The 18485-nt window shown below is 51.0% G+C and overlaps 1 pseudogene; it reads right to left on the bottom strand.

Annotated features, from left to right (window-relative positions):
• Positions 1-1444: 1444 nt before the first annotated feature.
• Positions 1445-3188, bottom strand: LOC147985003 (uncharacterized; annotated as a pseudogene).
• Positions 3189-18485: the final 15297 nt, after the last annotated feature.

The raw sequence follows: 18485 nt of genomic DNA, 5'->3' as shown, positions 1-18485 counted from the left end.
CTCGTGGCCCACTATTGATGATGGAGTCGGCTACTGGGGCGCGTGTAGATAGGGCTCCCAGAAGTTCTTTCCATTTGTTCCCTGCGAGGAATCGAGAAGTACCCCATGGGGCATATAAAGGGTCCGCAATGTCCTTGGTTGATATTATCCTTATTATGAAGTTGCATGTGTGCGTGCCCCATTTCGGCTCGGCTTCCCCTTTCCATCCTCGCGATGGCTTGGTGCTCTACGCCGGCAGGTCCCGGTCCCTAGGCAGGCTTCACCCGTTGCTTGTATGCCAGGTCACGATGCCGTGGTCAAGGCCGGTGAGCAGCCCGAGGTCCAGTAAGAGCCCCCGAGACGCGATGCTCAGAAGGTCCCCTTTGGCGCGCAAGCGACCGCCGAGAGGTAAGAAACGGAGACTGTGTTGCCACGGCGGGGCAACACAAATGAGAACTCTATGTCGTAGCGGTTGGTTAACCCGAGCATGAAACTTATCTTGGCAATCCAGGGTTGGTCCTTCGTGAGATGCCAGGCTCGTGCGTAGGCGGTCATAGCTTAGCCAGGTTAGGCCCATACGAGCCTCCTCCTCCTCCCACGCTCTCCTTCGTGCTCTACGTCCTCAGGTCCTGGCCCTCGAGCGAGCTCAGCCGCCGCTGGTATCCCAGGTCGCGATGTCGTGTTCAAGGCCAGGGGGTGAGGCTGGAGAGCCGGTAAGAGCTCCTAAGTCGCTATGCTCAGGAGCCCCCCTTTTAACGCGCAAGCGGATTACATGGGAGAAGAGGGAGCCCGTGGTGCCGCCTGCGGAGGTCCTTACGAGGTTCCCACAAGTCAGGATGAGGGAGGGTGCAGGTTGCCATTATGATAGCCGGGCGGCCACTGATTGCTTTGCCGGAGAATGGAGGCACTAAGGGCCTGGTGAGGTGGCGCGCGTGGCCAGAGCTTGGCCGCTCAGATTTGTCGATGTTGCAGGGACGGACCCAAGCACAAGCGTCGTGCCAGCGTGAGCAGCTCCCGTGGTAGGTGACAATCAAGAAGGTGACAGTCATAGATATATTAAGCATGGAAAGCAAACATGCCACTGGGTCAGGCCCGAGTGGCTTGGGGATGATGCAGCCCAAGGGGCGCCCCCAGCAAGGTAAGCTAAAGACATAAACAAGAAGGGATACATGCCACAGGGACGGACCCGTGCGGCCTGGGAATGATGTAGCCCCGAGGGCGCTCCTAGCTAAATAAACTTGGAAAATGTCACCTGATTCTGTTGATGAAGGGGTGTTGAGGCAGCCGAAGGTACGCGGCGAAGGGGTTGCTCCACACGAGCCACCGGGGCCTTGAGCCTCAGGAGGCTCTGGGGGTCCAGGCGGTTCCTTGAGGACCGTTTCCATCTCCGCCAGGACTGCGTGGTGCCTGGCCTCCTGAGCCGTCAGGACGCGCCGCAAGTTGTGTGGGTAGGAGGATGCCACACTCAGCAGGCCGAGTGGCATGCGAACATAGCTATGCGGTGGGACCTCGCAGCGTCCCACGCACGAAGGCCGGAAGAGCTCCTGAGACGCGGCCCTGTCGAGCCCTGGGACATCGATGTGGACGCACACCCCGGCATCCTCGCCTGGATGGGGAGCTGCGCCAGGTGAGCGGCGATCGCCGCGCATGGCCCTCGCATCCTACAATTCCTGGGTGGTCTTGGTAATGAACTCCTGAGCGCTGGGCGCTCCTTGCCCTGTGGCCTCCTGAGATAAACGTGCCATGAAGCACGCCTCCAAATGGTGCCCGAGCACCTCCCTCGTAATGTTGGCAAGGTCTGAGGCCCTCCACAAGAGAGCCCCCGAGCCCTGCCCGAGGATGGCACCGGGCGCGCCATCCTATGCGACAGAGGGAGGTGCCCCAAGTGCGGGCGCTGATCCTGACGTGGCGCCACTTGCGGCGCCATTCTCCTGAGGCCCAGTATGGAGTAGCTGCTTCTTCTTCTTGGGGATGGCCTCAGGAGGGTACTCGCCCTTGCTGTCGGGGTCATCGATTGCAGCAGCTTGGAAGGCACGCTCGAGGGAGCACACCGCATCTCTTTCTTCGTAGGGGACTGTGATGATTCCGCCGCTTCCTGGCATCTTGAGGATGTTGTAGCCGTGGTGGGTCACCGCCATGAACTTAGCCAGGGCTGGATACCCGAGGATGGCATTGTACGGCAGACGGATGTGGGCGACGTCAAAGTCGATGAGCTCGGTGTGGTAGTTGTCACGCTGTCCGAAGGTGACTAGGAGGCGGACTTGACCTATCGGGGTGGTGGAGCCGTCGGTCACTCCTGAGAAAGGTTTGGTAGGCTGAAGCTGATCTTAGGGCACTTGAAGGTTGTCAAACATCTCGACGGACAGGATGTTAAGCCATGCGCCGCCGTCGATGAGAGTCTTGGTGACTTGCACATTGCTGATGACGGGTGAATAGAGCATTGGGAGAGCGCCAGCGGTGGCCGCGCACTTGAGCTGGTTTACCGAGCTGAAGGTAATAGCGCACTTGGACCACCTGAGCGGGCGTGTTGCCTCGATCTTGGGAAGGGTTGCGTTCACCTCACGAGCAAATTGCTTGAAGATACGCTGTGAGGCTGGGGCTTGAGCTCCGCCCAAGATGTAGGCGATAGCACGCGGCTCCTGGAAGCCCCCAGCCCCCTCGTCTTGGTGGTGGTCGTTGTTCCTTCTTGGTGGTGGCGGTAGTGTAGGAAGCCCAGCATTGCCATGAGGACGGTCCTCGCCAGGCTGATCCCTCCAGGCACCTTCGTGAGGCTGATCCTGCCAGTGGTCCTCACGAGGCCGGTCGCGCCACTCCTGGCGTGGGCCTCGGTCATCCCAGCGTCCTCCGCCACGTCCTCCTCCTCGGTCGTTATACTCGGGGCGTCGACCGAAGCGTCCGTCGCAAATGGCCCTGAGTTCTTCACAATCATTGGTGTTGTGGTTGTGCATGTTGTGGAAGGCGCAGAACGGTCGGCTGCTCTTGGATGACTCAGGCTGGTCCCTGCCGCAGTTCGTGTCCGGCTCTGCCGCGAGTACGGCCGCTCCCTTGCGCTTCACATCCTTGGCCTTGGCTTTCTTCTCCTCCAGGTCGGTAACTGGGAGCTCGAGAAGGGTAAGGCGCTCTTCCTCAGCCCTTGCCCACTTGGTCGCCAGGTTGAACAACTCCAGGGATGTGCACAGCTCCTTGCGGATGGCGAGCTCCTCCTTCATCTTGACGTCGCGGACGCCATCGGAGAACATAGAGATGATGGCCTCGTCAGTCACCTTGGGGATCTTGAGACGAACGTTGTGGAAGCACTAGATGTACTTCTGGAGGGTTTCCCCTGGTTGTTGCTTGACGCGGCGCAGGTCACCCACTGCCGGAGGGCGGTCACGAGTGCCCTGGAAGTTGGCGAGGAAACGGTCGCACATCTCGTTCCAGGAGGAGATCGAGCCTGGAGGCAGGTTCAGGAGCCAGGAGCAGGCACCATCCTTGAGAGCCATGGGGAACCAATTCAGCATGACTTTTTCATCGCCATTGGCCGCCTCAATGCTGAGCTCGTAGAGCTGCAGGAACTCCGTGGGGTCAGGGGTGCCGTCGTAGCGCGGAGGCAAGTCTGGCTTGAACTTGCCCAGCCAGGCGACGCTACGCAGATCGGGGGTGAAAGCGCAGCAGCCCACGATGGCCACCAGGACCCTTTGCTGATGTGGAGCCTGGCCTTGTCGCTCTCGCACCGCCATCACAGGCGGCGCACGGTCTTGTCGTAGCGGCGCCAGGAGCGCAGGTGTGTTTTCTTGCAGACGAGGGACTTCTTGGCAGCTTCCTTCTTTGCGTACAGGCACCCGACGTGGTGGATCACGCCGGGGGGGCATGCCTTGGCGCCAGGGCGCCGTCTTGGGGCAGAGGTGGTGGAGGCGCTCCATGAGCCACGTCGCCCGCAGCTGGTGGAGGGCGAGGCAGCGAGAGAGACGGCACAGGGGAGCCCCTGCAACGCTAACAAGCTCGGCGATGCGGTCGAGCCAGTCCTCGTAGAGGTCGTCGATTGGGCGGAAGCGTAGGAGTTCGTGCGCCATGAACGGCGCGGCCTGCGCGGCTGTGGGAGCGCGACGGGCATGAGACGACGAGCCGGCCAGGGTCAGTGAAGGAGTGGCGGTGCAGCTGTCCTGCCACACCGAGGGGTGTAGTAAGGAGGCTTGCTGCTCGTACCCCGCCGGGCCGGTGGCGGCGTTGACGGTAGGCGACAGAGAACGATGGGGTGGCCCGCTGACGGGAGCCGTCTGAGCAACGCGGGCGGCGAGGGCGGCCCGACGCTCAGCACGAGCTCGGCAAGCGTCCTACATGGAGGTGACGAAGCAACGGGACATGGAGCGACGGAAGGAAAGCTTCGGCGCACCCCTACCTGGCGCGCCAAATGTCGGATCTCGGGTTCCGGCAAAACCCTCAAGGTTCGAACACTTTGGTGCGCACAAAGATCTCCCCTGACAAACTCACGCCCTCAACCTCGCCACGATCTCAAAGGCAAGCTCGACTAACTCGCAACACAAGAGACACAAGATTTATACTGGTTCGGGCCACCGTTGTGGTGTAATACCCTACTCTAGTGTGGTGTGGTGGATTGCCTCTCGAGCTGAGAATGAACAGTACAAGGGGAAGAACAGCCTCCTGAGGTGAGGTGTTTTTGTGCTTGGTGGGTGTGAGGATAGGTTGGATCTAGTCCAAGTTGAAATGGCTGAGGCTCTGTCCCTTCCCCTACTGTGGTGGCTAATCCTATTTATAGAGGCCCTGGTCCTCTCCCCAAATATTGAGAAGGAAGGGAGCCAACAACGGCCAATTTTAAAGGGGACAGCTAGTACAAGTTATCCTGACAAAAGCAGTCTTCGCCTGCCAAAGGCTCTGGTGGTAATGCCGCCTTGGGCTCCATGGTGACCCCCGTCTTCCCGTCCTGCTGGTCTTGGTCTCGTTGCACCGATATGGAAACCTTTGCTTGACGCCTCGGTACTCCTCGCCTGCGCTTGCCTCCTTAGCACCAAAGAGGAAACAAGGACACTGTGCGCGCTGGCACCCGCCTGGTCTCGATCATCATGGCTCACGTCATCGGAACCTCGCGAGGTTTGCCTTGCCTTGATCTCTCCGCCGCTCGTGAGCCAGCCTAGTGAGGCCGCTCCTGAGAAGGTCTTGTGTCGTTCGCCTCACGAGGCTTGGCCCCTCGCGAGGGTCTTGTATGCTTGTTGGTGAAGATGGGCCATACGGGCCCGCTCGCAGAGCCACGCCACGGGCCGCAGGCAGGCAAGTCTGGGGACCCCCGTTCCCGGAATGCCGACAAAAATATGTATAGATTTACTTGTGTCAAATGGTCAACATAGCAACAAAATGTAACAGGAAAGGACTTAGCAGAAATACTATGTGTTTGAAATCAGCAACATCATGTGGCCTACTTTGCATGCTTGTGCTAGTCACCACAGAGCTCATAAAAATACAAGGCTTGCACCAATCTAAAGATGGCATTTAGAAGCTCCTAAAACATGTAGACATGATGCTCAAAGGATGCACATGCAAAATGCTATGAAAATGACAAATCAGCAAGGTATGATGGATTCCAGTAGACAACATCATATAGCACTTTTGAAACGAAGATTAAGGCATCAATATGGACAGTAACATGCATGCAAATGACACTAGCATGAACAGCAACACGAGACGAACATTTCGGTATATCATATGCGCAAATCGGAGCTACGGGCACGGAGATATGGCATGACAAAGAGGTGCACATGAGATGAAATATTGGGGACTTACAAGAAAAGGCAACCTCCAGATCTAGGGTTTGCGTGGCGCGGAAACCGAGTCGGAGCAGATCGGCGACGAGGTGCAGGAGGAGGACGTCGGCAATGGTGAGGGGCGCTCCAGCCGGATCCGGCACGGCGGCGGAGGGCGGCATTCCGGCGCGCAGGGTCGGCGGCGAGGTGGCACTGCAGGCGGCGCGGGGAGGCGGCACTGTGGATGGCGCGGCGAGGCGGCACTACGGGCAGCGCGACGAGGCGGCACTGGGGGCGACACGGCGAGGCGGCACTGCGGGCGGCGCGGCGAGGCGACACTCCTGCTCTAGCGAGGCAGCGGTGGTCGGTGCGGTGGCACAGCGCCGCGAAGGGCGGAGGAGGTGGCTCGGGCGGCGGGGACCGGAGCGGGGGCGCGTGCGGGCGGCGAACGGGCCTTGGGGCCCCGCGCGGGCCTCGAAGGGCTAGCGGCGGAGTGGGACAGGTGGCGGCGCGCGATTCATGGATGGGGACGGCGGACGTGTCCGACCGTCGGCGGACTCGTCCGGCGACACGGAAGAGGTGGTGGCTAGGGTTTGACCGGTGATTTGATGAGGGGAGGCATATTTATAGGTAGGGGAGCTAGGAGAGTCCAAATGAGGTGCAGTTTTCGCCCACATGATCGTGATCCAATGACGGAGAGCATGGATGGGCTTTAGATGGGCTAGTGAGCTGTTGTCGAGGGGTGCTGGGCTGCAAAGAGAGGGGGGTTATCACGGTTACACGGTTAACTGTTGGGGAATCAAACAACCTCCAAATGAAACGAAATTTTACAAACGGCCTACCGGTGATGTACCAAGGCCAGTCAACAAATCTTGACCCATTTCGAGAACGTTTTTCCCCCTCTCATGAAATGAGATCTGAGAGGTGCGACAGGTGCATGTGTGAGTGTCGGATTCCGAAACAGACAACGGGGAAAATGACCGGATGCGTGAGACGAACACGAATGCAAATGAGATGCACATGATGACATGAGATGAAATGCAAGACATGAACAAAAATGCAGAAACGAGGACAAAAACCCAACCACAGAGGATATAACATATCACATAGCCGGAAATGGCAAGAGTTGGAGCTACAATTATGGAATGTTACATCTGGGGCGTTACACATGGGCCTTCTTTTATAGATGAAGGGGTCACCATAGTGGAAAATCAGTCTTTACATACTGATTAGATTGCAAACAGTGCTATCATACCTAACTCTGCAGGCTGACAGAGTTCATTAAATGTGCCGCTCAGTGTCACATCACAGCATGCCCGGCAGGCCTTGCCGGGCTGCTTTGCGAGCTTCGCGCCTGCTTGCTTGACATGTCTCAGGACGGGTGTCATTTGGTGGTATTTTCTGTAGGAAGTGGCCGCCATGTGGCAGGAAGCAGCCACTTAGGAGCTTGGCACCGCACTGATCGATGACGTGCCTCGCAGTGAGGTGGTGTGGTGGAGTGGTTTGCCTCGGCGAGCCCCGGCAGCCCTGCTGAGGCGATCTTGGAGGCTTGCTTCCGGGGTAACCCCAACCTTGTCAAGCTCACCTGCCCGGCAAGGGAGGTTTTTCCCATAGTGGTATCTTATCTCTTTGGCTAGTCTTAGTGTTCTTGATCTGCACTTTGATGCTTCAAAGAACTGATCCCTCGCATTTTGATCTGACCTTGGTGTTGTAACCTTCCTCTTGGGCATGTGCACAGTCTAGGCAACGGACCCAGGGTTTGTTGCACCGACAATGCACAATACATCGAATGTTCTCGAATCATTCATTTCCACCTTTATCCACAAAATTAGCTACTAGAAAGGTGGTGTCGATGTGTTCAAGGCATTGCAACACATAAGGAGAAATCCTACAAGCTATGCACGAAGTTGGTTGATTTTAGTGTAACTACACAAAAAGAACAACTAGTTTCTTTAGCACGAGGTAACATGCCAATGTGCAAACTGATAGCAAACCTCGCCCCTTCCACAATTGTAGGCATTTGATATTTTGCAATGGGAAAACCTTATCAAAGTTTGCTCATTGATGTTCGCAAGAAGACATGCTTTCGATGTTTTGGAATGGGACAACCTTGTCAAATTTTGCTCATTAATGTTAGCAAGAGTACATGCATTTGATATTTTGGAATAGGATGCCCTTTGCCGTCAGCAGCGTCGATCGATTATTTATTTATTTGTATCTTTAATTGTGAAGTAAATATTGGCTCCGACATGTGAATCATTGAGATACATAATCATCGATCAATTGTTATTCTATTAATTGCCAGGCCTATGAGTTTGATTACAATCTACAGGCCGACATGTGAATCATTGAGATACATAATCATAGATCAAGTGTGAAACTACAGCAAACGACGTGATCACCATGCGTCCTCAGAATAATGCTACTACATATTGTTATGCATGTTCATCTAATTCCATTGATACAACAATTTGAACTAATGGTCTAAATTCATTCATACACGGCCAGATTTCATATAAACATGTCAGATTTCATTACAGTTCAGACATTCTTCAACTAAAAACTGGTGCTCGTCCGACTCTGGAGGTTTAATTAATTAAACTAATCTATGATCTCCGGCGCCCATTCCCCGTGTCCAGCTAAGGTCCAAGAACTAAAGCTTCTTCTCCAGCTTAACCTTGCCACTCTCCAGCTCCACCTCCGGAGCCACAACAAGTGAAGCTGTCCGACTCCACGTTGCCGCCAAGTAGTTAATCGGTCGTCGATGTTCAACCTGCCAAGCTTGCCTTCAACCTAAGGGTAGGAGCGGTGTCCTTACTTGGACCCAAGCGGCGGCAACCTACCATCTTCTACTCTTCCTCACTTTCTGTGTGGAGCGGCCTCATTGCCGATGGGGCACAGCTTCGATGGAGCCGCCGATGTCCTCTGCCTCGTTACCATCAGGGTAGCACCTCGAGGGAGTAGGGGAAATCCTCCGCCTTGTTGAAGGCAGAGCGGGGTCTCAGTGGAGCCGGCGATGTCCAATGCCACGTTGCCAACGGGGCAGGGCCTCGGCCGAACCGGTGATGTCCTCCGTCTTGTTGCTGGCGGGTGGGGCCTTGGCGGAGTCGGCGATGTTCTCTGCCTCGTTCCCGATGGAGTGGGGCCTCTGCGGAGCCGACGAAGTCCTCCGACTTGTTGCCAGCAAGGTGTGGCCTCGGTGGAGCTGGCGATGTTCTCTGCATCGTTCCCGATGGGGCAGGGTCTCGACAGAGCCGGCGAAGTCCTCTAGCCTGTTGCTAGCGGGGCGTTGCCTCAGCAGAGCTGGCGATGTCCTCTGCCTCGTCATCGGTGTTGCCAAACAGCGCCTTGCCCACTTCATCGTCCTCCTTGTAGACAGCCGCAACCTTTGCCACCCACATGTGGTACCGCCAGCGCTCGAGGCTGCTCTGCGGGTGGAATGGTAGGACTCGAGCAGCGCCTCCTGCTCCGCGACGATTTTCTCCTTCCCCTGTAGGTGCTCCTGGAGGACCTGGTGGTTGTAGGCAGCATCGGCCTATGCCTCATAGAACTTCTCTCTCGCTGTTGCCTCACCATATCCATGTATTCGGCATGGGCTCCTCGACGACCATGTTCTCCATTGGGACGTCGTTGTCCTCTGGCTACCTACCGGCTAGCCAGTCGGCAGCAATGGCTGCCATCTTGTTCTTCTGGTCTGTCGTCCTCCCATCTAAGAGAGCGGTGAAGAGTGAAGAAGCCATGGTGGGAGTGGTGTGGAGAGGAGAAAGGGAACTAAGGCGGATGACTGCGACTATGGTCGGGGCAGCAGTTTATATAGCAACGGTTGGCGGCGGCGGGAAAGATGGGTGGCACAGGAATAGCTACCTCGGCCACCGCGTATCATTAATGTAGGCGGCAGATGGACGGGCGTATGGCAGTTTTGTTGTTTGAATGCAGAGCAGCCACCTGCATCGGGAAGCGGCATGGGCGGCGCTGGCCATTTCCGGCGGGAAGCATGTGCGGGCGAGGGAGGGTGTTTGGATGGGCCAGGGCGGTAAGAATCATGCTTGGCAATGGTCCGGTCTAGCAGCCAAACATGCTGGCTCACCAGCAAGCTCGCCGAGCTCAGCGACGATAACAAGACGATAGACAAGGCTTTCGACCAGGAGCCTGTGCCATCGCCGAAGCCGGTTCATGCCTTGTTCACCATACAACAGGTGTGGCTGCATTTCGACGCCCTAATGGCGGAAGAGCTACGAGGGCCCTGGAATCGGCATCCCGGCAAGCGCAGAAGGACCGGTGCTACAACCTCCATCTCCTCAACGAGTACCGGCTCATGGAGGGACGAATCGCCAGCGAACAAGCGAATGTCAATGCCATCACGAACATGTGGCCCGATAATCCTGGCTTTCTGAATGAGCAGCGGGTGTTGTATCAAGCCATTCGTAGGGTCCGTCAGACCCTTTTCGTCAACCTTCGAGTTGTGTTGCTCGCCGTGGCACCGCCATCTCGTGTTGTCAACATGGTCAGCAAACATGAGGAATCAGGAGATGACTTTAGGTGGAGAGGATGATAGTAGGGACCCACTAGGGCCATAGTTGTATGTACGCAAGTGCCTCCTTATTGCAACTATAAAAAATTTGCTTTCTCCTGGTTTCTTGACATCACGGTCCCACACCATTGTCAAGGTATATAGTCAACAAATGAGAGAATTGCACAAGGAGCGGCCGACAGCTTGGACCCAGTAGCTCGAGCAGTATTTGTTTTTTAAGGGCTGAGTAGACTTTTTTGTGTGATGTTTTGGGCAGGAAGCACGTGCGCCTGGGTGGGCTGTGGCCCATTTAGCCCAGGCTATTATTTTATGTCGACCAAATATCTAGCTCAGATATTAAATTTTCAAGGTGGAAATGGCTTGCCTTATACTTCTTTTAAGGAATACCCAACCCAGGCCAACTTGTTATTCTCCGCTCCGCTAGGCTGCAAATCTTTCCTAGGAGGGATACATTAGGCTTGCCAAGATTATGGGCTTAAGAAATAATAAATTGGCTGTAATTATAAAAAATGTTCTGTAAATATACAAAAATGCACCGAACAAGTAATTAGTTTCAAAATTATTTTTTGGATTTTTAAAATTTTAATTTCATTACTTGTTGTGCGGAAAATTTCATTGATTTTTTACCAAATATAAATTTATTTTGAAATTAGATTTAATCTGAATCGAAATTTTGGGATAAAAAATATTTCGGATACCATCGAAATGTGGGAAATTTGGATGAAATTATAAACCGTTGTCCTGGCTACAAAATGAGTTGTAATGTTAACAAACAGTAAATGGGTTGCAGTAAATTCCATTAGAATTAAAAAATGAGTCGTAAATTATTACAAATTGTAAATGGGTTATATGCTATATAGCACACATGTATGCTCACTTGTGGGCCTACTAAGTTGACGCATACGCAAGGCTTTTTCAACTTGTAGTCAACACACGATTCTAGCAGGAGTGGCCATTGGATGTCCATCCAACGGCTATCATGCTTCATCAATCTCGGATATTCTTGATTCAGCCGCCGAAACCACCGCCGACGGTACCACCTGCTACCGCCTACCATGGCCGGCTGTGCTGCCGGGCAGGCCTCATCGGCCCACCCTACACCCATCGCTGTCTAGGCCATTCCTCTACTCACCAATACCTCATGTCATTCTTCGGTGACGGCAGGCTCACACCGGAGCCGAAATAATTAACCCTCGTACTCCCCTCCACGTGGCGTCCACTATTGTGTCTTCGCTGGCTCTGGGTCGTTCCCTTCCTAGGTCTCACCATCGTCCATCACATTGGTTTTCTCGGGGAACTTTGTTAACCAACGACATCCATTGGAAGAGGGATGTACATGGAGTGGCTGACAGTAGGGACCCACATGGTCCATGGCCGCACCCTAGCAAGTGCCTCTGTATTATGCAAAAATAAATGATTTCTCCCCTTGACAGTTTTGACCCACAACCTACATCTTGGCACGGTAGGAAGTAACTCCTTATTACGTGAAAAAAAGTTTCCTCTCCATGATAGATGGGACCCACCAACTACATCTTCACACGCAAGGAAGTGCCACCTTATTATGCGCAAAAAATTATTCCCCCTGCTAGCTGGGACCCACCAGATTTGGAGGCTGACTTGTGGGCCTACTAAGTTGATGTGTACGCAAGGCTTTGTCAACTTAATCAACAAACGATTATAGGTGCAGTGACCGTTGGATGTTAATCCAACCGTCGTGATGCGTCTTCAACCTCTGGTCTTCTTGCTCCAGCCACCCAAACCAGCGCCCGCCATACCGCCTGCTCCTACCTCCCATGGTCGGTTGTTCTACCACCATTGTGACACGCAAATAATCAAGCTACAGTAACCTCTTCTAATGATGCCACGTCACCACGATTACTGTTGTTAATTCCGTGATTGTTCAATCCCATTCGAATTCAAATTTCAAAATCAAGTCAAATGGCAAAAGTTTCAGACTTATAAAACTAAAATGTTCTTGGTGTGTCAGATAAATCATAAGTATTATTGGTGGAGAAATCATCTTTTTATAAAAGGTTTAAAAGCTCTTATATAAATAAAACAGTAGCCGAAAACAATTATTAAATGTTTATAAATAGTACACAAATATAAACATGTTTTATTAAAGTGCCAAATTATTTGTAGCACTGGCTTAATTGTTAATGCTAATTTAGGTGTAAGTGTTGTGTTTTGTAAAAATAAAAAGAAAAAGAAAACAGTGGAGCAGTTTTAAATAAAAGAAAAACACCCCCACTTCCCTTGGGCCTCGGCCAACTAGCCGGCCCAGTCGGGCACCCCTCCGCAGCCGGCCCAGTTATCCCCCACCTATAACCCCCTTCCCCTGACCTAGTCCACCCCACCAACCCCATGATCCCCACCCCACTCGCCCCACTCCCTCGCCCCTCCTCTGCCTCCCCTGCTGTGGATCGGGGGGATTGGGGGCCTGTCGCCGCTCGCTGTCTCCGCCACCTCGTCGCCGATGCTGGACCTCATCATCGCTGCCTCACCTCGCCCCCGAGACGCCCCCGACGCTCGCCCGCGTGCCGCACCGTCCCTTCCACCCCCGATCTGGAACTGGGCTCAGCCCTGATGCCGTCGCCGCATGGAGCCCCCCTCGCCGGAGCCACGACACCGTGGGACCATGTCCTCGTGCCGCTTATCTGAGCCACGTCACACGTTCCCCTACAACGTGGGTGAGGAATCCCCCCGGCCTCCTCTTCCCTCTACCGCGAGCCTCGCCGAGCCCCTACCGCACCCTGGTCACCGGCTGTCGCCCCGCTCGCCGCCCTGCCGCGCTCAACGATGCCCGAGTCACGCCCGCCTCTGCCCGCGCCTGCCTGCCTCCTCCTCTCAGCACCGCCATCGCCCTCACGTGCCGGTTCCGCCCCTGCCCTGCACTGCCCTACCTCGCCGAGCCTCTCACCTTCGCCCAGGGTCGCCATCGCCCGCGCCTAGTGCCTCCGTGATACGTCCATTTTGCATCATGTTTTCCTACTATTATTTACGATGTTTTTATACATAATAATGCTTTTTGGAGTAATTCTAATGCCTTTTCTCTCATAAAATGCAAGGTATACGCAAAGAGGGAGAGCTTTGGCAGCTGGAAATCTAGACCTGGAAAAGCTACGTCAGGCTACCTATTCTGCACAACTACCAAGGAGCCCAGACGCGCCCTGGTGGGTTGTGCTCACCCAGGCCCACATTCGGTGCCCATCTTCTGGTATATAAGTCATTTTGACCTGGAAAAAATAAGGAGAGGACTTTCGGGACGGAGCGCCGCCGTCTCGAGGCAGAACTTGGGCAGGAGCACTTTTTCCCTCCGGCGGAGCGATTCCGCCGGGGGAACTTCCCTCCCAGATGGGGAGATCATCATTATGATCACCAACAACTCTCCCATCTTGGGGAGGGCAATCTCCATCAACATCTTCAACAGCACCATCTGATCTCAAACCCTAGTTCACCTCTTGTGTTCAATCTTGTTACCGGAACTATAGATTGGTGCTTGTGGGTGACTAGTAGTGTTGATTACATCTTGTAGTTGATTACTATATGGTTTATTTGGTGGAATATTATATGTTCAGATCCAATATGCTATTTAATACCCCTCTGATCTTGAGCATGATTATCATTTGTGAGTAGTTACTTTTGTTCTTGAGGTCACGGGAGAAATCATGTTGCAAGTAATGATGTGAACTTGATATTGAAGGAAATATGCCCTAGAGGCAATAATAAAGTTCTTATTTATATTTCCTTATATCATGATAAATGTTTATTATTCATGCGAGAATCGTATTAACCGGAAACTTGATACATGTGTGGATACATAGACAAAACACAGTGTCCCTAGTAAGCCTCTACTAGACTAGCTCGTTAATGAAATATGGTTAAGTTCCTAATCATAGACATGTGTTATCATTTGATGAATGTGATCACATCATTAGGAGAATGATGTGATGGACAAGACCCATCCGTTAGCTTAGCAAAATGATTGTTCAGTTTTATTGCTATTGCTTTCTTCATGACTTATACATATTCCTTTAACTATGAGATTATGCAACTCCCGAATACCGGAGGAACACCTTGTGTGCTATCGAATGTCACAACATAACTAGGTGATTATAAAGATGCTCTACAGGTGTCTCCGAAGGTGTTTGTTGGGTTGACATAGATAGAGATCAGGATTTGTCACTCCGAGTATCAGAGAGGTATCTCTGGGCCCTCTCGGTAATGCACATCACTATAAGCCTTGCAAGCAATGTGACTAATGAGTTAGTTGTGGTATGGTGCATTATGGAATGAGTAAAGAGACTTGCCGGTAATGATATTGAACTAGGTATGAAGATACCGATGATCGAATCTCGGTCAAGTAACATCCCGATGACAAAGGGAATGACGTATGTTGTTATGCGGTTTGGTTGATAAAGATCTTCATAGAATATGTAGGAGCCAATATCAGCATTTAGGTTCCGCTATTGGTTATTGACCAGAGATGTGCCTCGATCATGTCTACATAGTTCTCGAACCCGTAGGGTCCGCACGCTTAATGTTCAATGATGATTGGAATTATGAGTTATGTGTTTTGGTGACCGGAGTTTGTTCGGAGTACCAAATGAGATCACGGACATGACGAGGAGTCTCGAAATGGTCGAAAGGTAAAGATTCATATATTGGAAGGTTATATTTGGACATCAGAATGGTTCCGAGCGATTCGGATATCTTAGTGGAGAGAGAGGAGGGCTGCACGGGAGGTGGATATCTTTGTGTTCTACTCGTGCATATCATAAGTATTGTGATATGCACGAGTAGAACACAAAGAGTTATGGGCGATAATAGTCAAACTGCTTACCACCAACATCTTCCTTTGATTCGGCGGTATTGTTGGATGAAGCGGCCCGAACCAACATTAGATGACCGCGTTCATGAGACTGGTTCTACCGACGTGCTTCGCACACAGGTGGCTGGCGGGTGTCTGTTTCTCCAACTTTAGTTGAATCGAGTTTGACTACGGTCGGTCCTTATTGAAGGTCAAAACAGCACAGTTGACGAAAAATCATTGTGGTCTTGATGCGTAGGTAAGAACAGTTCTTTCTAGAAACCCGTAGCCGCCACGTAAAACTTGCAACAACAAAGTACAGGACGTCTAAATTGGTTTCGCAGGGAATGTTGTGATGTGATATGGTCAAGACGTGATGAGATATAAATTGTTGTATGAGATGATCATGTTTTGTAACAATTATCGGCAACTGGCAGGAGCCATATGGTTGTCGCATTATTGTATGAAATGCAATCTCCATGTAATTGCTTTAGCTTGTCACTATGCGGTAGTAGCAATAGTTGGCGAGACGACCACGACGCTACGATGGAGATCAAGGTGTCAAGCCGGTGACGATGGAGATCATGATAGCGCTTTGGAGATGGATATCAAAGGCACAAGATGATGATGGCCATATCATGTCACATATTTTGATTGCATGTGATGTTTATCTTTTATGCATCTTATTTTGTTTAGTACGGCGGTAGCATTATAAGATTATCCCTCACTAAAATTTCAAGGTACAAGTGTTCTCCCTGAATATGCTCCGTTGCTACACTTCATCGTGCCGAGACAGCATGTGATGACCGAGTGTGATAAGCTCTACGTTCACATACAATGGGTGCAAGCCAGTTTTGCACGTGCAATATAATTTGGTTAAGCATGACGAGCCTAGCATATGCAGATATGTCCTTGGAAAACTGAGACTGATAGGTCGAACTTGAATCATATAGTAGATACGATCAGCATAAAGATGTTCACCATTGAAAACTACTGCATCTCACGTGATGTTCGGACATGGTTTAGTTGATATGGATCACGTGATCATTTAGATGACTAGAGGGATGTCTATCTAAGTGGGAGTTCTTAAGTAATATGATTAATTGAACTTAAATTTGTCATGAACTTAGTCCTGATAGTATTAGAATATCTATGTTGTAGATCAATAGCTCGTGTATAGCTCCCCTGTTTTATTTTTTGATATGTTCCTAGAGAAAAAGTATGTTGAAAGATGATCGTAGCAATGATGCAGACTGGGTTTGTGATCTGAGGATTATCCTCGTTGCTACACAAAAGAATTATGTCCTTGAAGCACCGCTAGATGACAGGCCTATTGTAGGAGCAGATGCAGATGTTATGAACATTTGACCAGCTCGGTATGATGACTACTTGATAGTTTAGTGCACCATGCTTTACGGCTTAGAACTGGTACTTCAAAAACGTTTTGAATGCCATGGAGCATATAAGATGTTCCAAGAGCTGAAATTGGTATTTCAGACTCATGCCCAAGTCAAGAGTATGAGACCTCTCACAAGTACTTTGCCTACAAGATGGAGGATAATAGCTCAACCATTGAGCATGTGCTCGGAATGTCTGAGTACTACAATCGCTTGAAACAAGTGGGAGTTACTATTCCAGATAAGATAGTGATTGACAGAGTTCTCTAATCACTATCACCAAGTTACTGGAACTTCGTGATGAACTATAATATGCAAGGGATGGAAAAGGCAATTCCCGAGCTCTTCGCACTTCTAAAGGCTGCGGAGGTAGAAATAAAAAAGGAGCATTAAGTGTTGATGGTTAACAAGACCACTAGTTTCAAGAAAAAGGGCAAAGGGAAGAAGGGTAACTTCAAGAAGAATAGCAAGAAAGTTGCTACTCCCGGGAAGAAGCCCAAGTCTGGACCTAACCCTGAAACTGAGTGCTTCTACTGCAAAGGGACTGGTCACTGGAAGCGGAACTGCCCCAAGTATTTGGCGGATAAGAAGCATGACAAAGTGAATGGTATATTTGGTATACATGTTATTGATGTGTACTTTACTAGTGTTCATAGTAACCCCAGGGTATTTGATACCGATTCAGTTGCTAAGATTAGTAACTTGAAACAGGAGTTACAAAATGAACAGAGACTAGATGAGGGAGAGGCAACAATGAGTGTTGGAAGTGATTCCAAGGTTGATAAGATCACCATCGCATGCTCCATCTACCTCCGGGATGAGTGTTGAACCTACATAAATGTTATTTGGTGTTTCCGTTGAGCATGAATATGATTGGATCATGTTTATTGCAATACGATTATTCATTTAAGTCAGAAAATAATTATTGTTCTGTTTACATGAATAAAACCTTCAATGGTCATACACCCAATTTGAATGGTTTGTGGAATCTCGATCGTGGTTATACACATATTCATAATATTGATACCAAAAGATGCAAAGTTGATAATGATAGTGCAACATATTTGTGGCACTGCCATTTAGGTCATATTGGTGTAAATCACATGAAGAAACTCCATGCGGATGGACTTTTGGAATCACTTGATTATGAATCATTTGATGCTTGCGAACCATGCCTCATGGGTAAGATGACTAAGACTCCGTTTTCCGGAACAATGGAGCTGTAGCGCCCAAGATGCGATTCTATCCCAATCACGTGATGAACTCATGATTGGGGCACAACCGCATTTCGAGTGCATACCAAGGTGGATATCATTACAACATACCATGTACTGAATAGATCAGAATACAAGATAAAGGTTTACACTCGCCACAAGTTACATCATTCATACAACAATATATCAATACATGGCAACCATCATACAGAAGAGCAGGATCCGACTACAGATGAAATCAAACGAAAACGAAGAACGACATCCACCCAGCTAATCCCAGACTCCCCGACCCGAAACCTATCCCTTGATCGAAGAAGAAGAACTCTGAAAGCAAGCAAGCATCGCACTCGCGTTAGGTCATCGCATTACCTGTACCTACAACTGTTGTTGTAGTAATCTGTGAGCCACGAGGACTTAGCAATCCCATTACCATGGGTATCAAGAGTAGCAAAGCTTAATGGGTATGGGAAGGATAAATAGTGGGGTTGCAGCAAGAGGCTAAGCAATGTATGGTGGCTAACTTATGAGAACAATAGTAGGATGAGAAGCTAAGCAATGGTCGCAAACTAGAAAAGATCAAGAAGTGATCTTGAACTACTTACGAGTCAATCATAACCCCACCGTGTTCTCTTCCCGAATCTCGTCGAAAAGATACTGTCATGGTTACGCACGCGGTTGGTGTGTTTTATTTGGTTTTAGTTCAAGTCCACTACAATCGGATATTAACAAATTCCCATCTGCCACATAACTGTGGGCACGGATCTCAAAAGATTAAACCCTGCAGGGGTATCCCAACTTAGCCCATGACAAGCTCACGAT

The sequence above is a fragment of the Triticum urartu genome, chromosome 2A (genome assembly GCF_056163025.1).
Source record: "Triticum urartu cultivar PI428250 chromosome 2A, HENAU_Tu73, whole genome shotgun sequence".
In the NCBI taxonomy this organism is placed as follows: domain Eukaryota; kingdom Viridiplantae; phylum Streptophyta; class Magnoliopsida; order Poales; family Poaceae; genus Triticum; species Triticum urartu.
This window is presented reverse-complemented; position numbering and strand designations above follow the sequence as displayed.